Here is a 5,907-nt window from a genome sequence, read left to right as displayed (position 1 = left end):
TTTGTACTTCTCCTGTGGAGATTTCTTACTGTTGGTTTTCTTCCCAGACCTGTAGACTCTTGCTATGTGTCCTGCTTTTCCACACTGTCTGCACACTTGGTCCTTGAACCAACAATCCTTCTGGTCGTGTGTTGTTCTGCCGCAGCGATAGCACTTCCCTGTTCCATAGGACATTTCATTGGTGCCATATTCTTGCGGTCTCCGTTGTATCTCTGCAGTGCCCCTTGCGGCTGCTTCGTGTGATACTGCCATACTGAAAGCCTTGCCCAGCGTAAGATCCTTTTCTGATAGAAGCCGTTTCTGGGTTCCCTCACTTTGCAGCCCACACACAAACTTGTCCCTTAACGTATCTGCTAGTCCCACTCCAAACTGGCAGTGTTTCGATAGCTTGCGCAGTTCCGTTAAGTACTCAGCATTGCTTTCGTCTTTGTGTTGGTTCCTTTTATGGAACTTAAATCATTCTGCTATCAGCAGTGGTGTGGGGTTTAAGTGGTCCTGTAGGATTTCTACAATGCTTTCGAGATTCTTGTTCACAGGCTTCTTTGGGGTTATTAGGTTTCGCAGTATCCCATAAGTTTTTGCACCCATGGAATTTAACAAAACCAGTGCTTTCCTAGCATCTGGCACTTCATTCGCCCTGCAGTACACCTCAATACGTTCCACATATGTCGCCCAATCTTTGACTTCATTCGGCATCCCTGGGTGTGATTTAACTGTCAAATATGGCGTCTCCCGCGCTTCCCCTTCTTCTCCGCTGGCACAAAATGGCGCCTCCCGCGCTTTCCTTCCTTCCCGCGCTCGCCCTTCTTCTCCGCTGCGGCTTCTAAAAATGGCGTCTCCCGCATCTTCCTTCTTCTCCGCGGCTCAATGGTGTCTCTCGCGCTCTCCCTTCTTCTCCCCGCGGACACTGTTCAGCCCTTGAGCCCTGGCTGTGCTCTGCGCATTTTGGTTTTTTTCTTTCTGTGCGCCTTTCCCGTTTCCGCCGCTCGGTCCTGAACCCGGCTGCTGCTTTACCCTCTCTCTCTCCGTTTTGTTTTTCCTCGACGCCGCTCAATTTTCAACCCCCGGCTGCGCCCTGTGCGCTTCACCCTCTATCTTACCCCGTCGACGCTGCTCGGCTTTTTCTCCGCCGATGGTCGGCTCCAGCCGCCGCTGTCCGGGAAGGGTCTGCGCTGTACCTGTCGTCAGTCTGTTGCTGATCGTCGTGGCTGGGGAACCAAGCTCGGCTCGACTGGGCGGTTGCTCGTGGTCGACGCCCGTGCTTCTGGCCTCGACTTTCTTCCACCGTCCTCCGGAGCGAATCCTCGAAGGGAAATGCAGAGTTGCAGGTAGATTCGAATCGACACTCGTCGCCACTGTTAGATCCGTGATTCTGAGAGTATGATGTTTTTCAATAACCACACGGATGCTGTAACTTAGCAATCAACAGGTATTTACTGGAGTAGGTTAGTCTCAAGACTGGGGTACAGAGGCATGCTCAAGGCTTATATACAGGTGTGGTCACTGCCGGTACTACAGTATACAGGAGCTGTAAAAGTAGTTCTCTCTTAAAGGTACATACACTACACTCACTATTCCAGGATCATTCTGGAATGCAAAGATATCCCCCTGGATTCTTTTTTCTACTGGTTCCCCCCTGCCGTAGCCCTCCAGTTTCTCTCCGATCTCCCCCCTGCCCTCCCCGAGCTCATCTTGTCCATGAGACCCACTTCCTGCTCCCTCGACCCTAAACTGCTGACCAGCCAACCTCCCTTTCTGCCTCCCATGTTAGCTGATATTGGTAACGGTTCTCTCTCCTCAGGTACTGTCCCCCTCTCCTTCAAATCTGCCGTCATCACCCCTCTCCTCAAAAAACCCACCCTTGACCCCCTCCGTCCTTGCAAACTGCCGCCCCATCTCCAACCTCCCTTTCCTCTCCAAAGTCCTTGAACGTGTTGTCGCCTCCCAAATCCGTGCCCATCTTTCCCGGAATTCCATGTTTGAATCCCTCCAATCAGTTTTCCGCCCCTGCCACAGTACCGAAACGGCTCCCATCAAAGTCACAAATGACATCCTTTGTGACTGTGGCAAAGGTAAACTATCCCTCCTCATCCTTCTTGACTTGTCTGCAGCCTTTGACACGGTTGACCACGCCATCCTTCTCCAACGCCTCTCCACCATCGTCCAGCTGGGTGAGACTGCACTCGCCTGGTTCCATTCTAATTGTAGCCAGAGAATCACCTGCAATGGCTTCTCTTCCTGCTCCCACATTGTTACCTCTGGTGTTTCCCAAGGATCTATCCTTGGCCCCCTCCTATTTTTCATCTACATGTTGCCCCTTGGCGACATCATCCGAAAACACAGCGTCAGTTTCCACAAGTACGCTGATGACACCCAGCTCTACCTCACCACCACTTCTCTTGACCCTCCACTGTCTCTAAATTGTCAGACTGCTTGTCCGACATCCAGTTCTGGATGAGCAGAAATTTCCTCCAACTAAATATTGGGAAGGCCGAAGCCATTGGCCTGCGCCAAGCTCACCTGGGCACCGGAATTACCGCTGTGAACGGAGCCGCTTGCGCCCGCCAGAAATTCAGTTTGAGCGCCCCAAGAGGGACGCGGGGAGCTGCTCGAGGCGCCCCGCGTCCCTCTTGGGGTGCTGAAACTGAATATCGCAGCGCAACGTGCCGCAGTGCCACACGCTGCGGCACGGCGCGCTGCGGTACTGCAGGCCTTCCTCCCCTTCTTAAGGGGGAGGGGCCTGCTGCAGCGCGATGACCGATCACGAATGCCGGCAAAAGAGCCCGGCACCGAGGAGAAGTGCCGGGCTCTTGGGACACAGCCGGCACTGCCCGGGGTGGGGGGGGGGGGATCAGGAGGCCGGGGACGGCGGCGCGAGGAGGTGCTGGCAGGCAGCCACCGAAAAAAATGGCCGCCCTGCACCTCCACCTTAATTTGCGCCACTACCGCCACAGGTAGGCCCCGTGAACCGGTCGCGATTTGCGACCGGCGTTACAGCGGGGGGCGCGACCAAATATCGCGATTGGGGCGGTAGCGGGGCGCTGCGCACACCGATGACGTCATCGGTGGCGGCGCAGCACTACAGGCTAACGCCGCCATCAGCGTTCCACTAAATATCGTGGGAGGCGTGGCCAGTGCGCTAAAGCCACTGAGTGCCCTCTTTAGGCGCTAACTGGTGGCGCAGCCCACCGAATTTCTAGGCCATTGCCTTCGGTCTCCATCACAAAGTCCGTTCCCTAGCCACTGACTCCATCCCTCTCTCTAACATCTGTCTGAGGCAGAACCACACTGTTCGCAACCTTGGTGTCATAGTTGACCCTGAAATGAGCTTCCGACCACATATCCGCGCCATAACTAAGGCCGCCTATTTCCACCTCCGTAACATCGCCCGTCTCCGCCCCACCTCAGCTCATTTGCTGCTGAATCCCTCATCCATGCCTTTGTTACCTCTAGACTCGACTATTCCAACACACTCCTGGCTGGCCTCCCACATTCCACCCTACATAAACTTGAGGTCATCCAAAACTGGGCTGCCCGTTACCTAACTCGCACCAAGTCCTGTTCACACATCACCCCTGTGCTCGCTGACCTACATTGGCTCCCGGTCCGGCAATGCCTCGATTTCAAAATTCTCATCCTTGTGTTCAAATCCCTCCATGGCCTCACCCCCCCTCCCTATCTCTGTAATCTCCTCCAGCTCCACAACTCCCCCCGTGATCTCTACGATCCTCTAATTCTGCCCTCTTGAGCACCCCTGATTATAATCACTCCACCATTGGCGGCCGTGCCTTCAGCTGCCAAGGCCCAAAGCTCTGGAATTCCCTCCCTAAACCTCTCCGCCTCTCTCTCCTCCCTTAAGACGCTCCTTAAAACCTACCTCTATGACCAAGCTTTTGGTCACCTGTCCTAATATCGCCTTATGTGGCTCGGTGTCAAATTTTGTTTGATAATCGCTCCTGTGAAGCGCCTTGGGGCGTTTTACTACGTTAAAGGCGCTATATAAATGCAGGTTGTTGTCGAAGCTAGACTCTTGCTGGGGAGTACGATTTCAAGGCTGCCCTCTACTACTTTACCCAAACTCCCCCTTGTTCCTGCGCGAACTAAGATATTCGAGCTGGGGTGGGTGGGGGTGGGGGAGGAAGTGCAGCTGAACTCAGTCCTGTCCTTGCCCAATGGATCCGGATTCCCCCCCACCAACCCACGGGGCTCCTTTAACCGGCTAACGCCGCCTGAATCAAACCTGGGTTTAACGCCTCCTCTGAAAGCTGGCACGCAAGGGGTTAACAGCTGTCTAGTTCCAAGCTCAGCGAGGGGGGGGGGCGGACCCGGAAACCCGTCCCGCTCTTTGCTTTATTTTGTGGTTTTGCTTTGGCAGCCGTACCCTTGGGCCTTAGTGGTTGCCTGGCAACAAGCCTCCAACAGGAATACCCCAGCGCGACCCCGTTTGGGAATCTCTCATGCCCAGCATTGACCTGACTGTTGGGGCTGGCGGTGGCCAGGCCCAGGCTCCAAAACCGCCGCCACCGTGGCCCTGAGATCCCTGTCCTTCTCCCCTCCTCATCTTCACATGCTGGTGTACGGTTTCAATAGCCTTCCAGTGCCTTGCCTGCCGTGGCCATACTTCATGTGTTTGGGTGTGTGTGTGTGTGTGTTTTTTTTAATTCATTGATGGGATGTGGGCGTCGCTGGCTAGGCCTGCATTTAGTGCCCATCCCTAATTGCCCTTGAGAAGATGGTGGTGAGCCGCCTTCTTGAACCGCTGCAGTCCATATGGTGTAGGTACACCCACAATGCTGTTAGGGAGGGAGTTCCAGGATTTTGGCCCAGTGACAGTGAAGGAACGGCGATACAGGTCCAAGTCAGGATGGTGTGTGGCTTGGAGGGGAACTTGTAGGCGGTGATGTTCCCATGCGTCTGCTGCCCTTGTCCTTCTAAGTGGTAGAGGTCGCGGGTTTGGAAGGTGCTGTTGAAGGAGCCTTGGCGAGTTGCTGCAGTGCATCTTGTAGATGGTACACACTGCAGCCACGGTGCGCCGGTGGTGGAGGGAGTGAATGTTGAAGGTGGATGGAGTGCCAATCAAGCGGGCTGCTTTATCCTGAATGGTGTCGAGCTTCTTGAGTGTTGTTGGAGCTGCACTCATCCAGGCAAGTGGAGAGTATTCCATCACACTCCTGACTTGTGCCTTGTAGATGGTGGAAAGGCTTTGGGGAGTCAGGAGGTGAGACACTCGCCGCAGAATTCCCAGCCTCTGGCCTGCTCTTGTAGCCACAGTATTTATATGGCTGGTCCAGTTCAGTTTCTGATCAATGGTAACCCCCAGGATGTTGATAGTGGGGGATTCAGCGATGTGTGTGTGGATATTCGGCCATGGAGGGCATCACCCCCCCGCCTTCCTTACTCTGGTTGGTGAGCAGGAGTGGGGAAGCCCGACTGGTTTTCCAACTCCCTTAGTTCTAAGATGCTGAGACCCAAGTTACAGTCCGTCTCCCTCCCGCCGCACCACCCGCACCCACCTCCCCCCGCATTGCCAGGAAAGAAAGACTTTCATTTCTATAGCGCCTTTCATGACCTCAGGACCTCATCCCAAAGCGCTTTACAGCCCAATGAGGTACTCCTCAACCTGTCGCTCCTCTCTCTGATTGACGCCCAGCCCAGGGCGAGAGATAATGAACCCCCTTGTGAGGGGGGGGTGGGGCATGGTGGAGGGGGGCAGTGCCCACATTAAAGAACCCAGTCGTGTTCTGCGTTGACTGACCCCCCCCCACCCCCGGCCCACCAGACAAGCTCGGAGGAGCCGGCCCGGTTGGTCGTTGCACCGCACTGCGTGGTTTCCCCAGCTCCACCCGTCGGCAAGGGTCCTGAGCCCCAGCCCCTGCTGTGAGCTGAGCAAGCCTGTCCCAGCTGGGA

This window comes from Somniosus microcephalus, unplaced genomic scaffold (genome assembly GCF_052327205.1).
Source record: "Somniosus microcephalus isolate GS21.2 unplaced genomic scaffold, FLI_Smic_1.0 unresolved_chr4, whole genome shotgun sequence".
Lineage (NCBI taxonomy): Eukaryota > Metazoa > Chordata > Chondrichthyes > Squaliformes > Somniosidae > Somniosus > Somniosus microcephalus.
The sequence above is the reverse complement of the archived record's forward strand: the minus strand, read 5'-3'. Positions refer to the sequence as shown.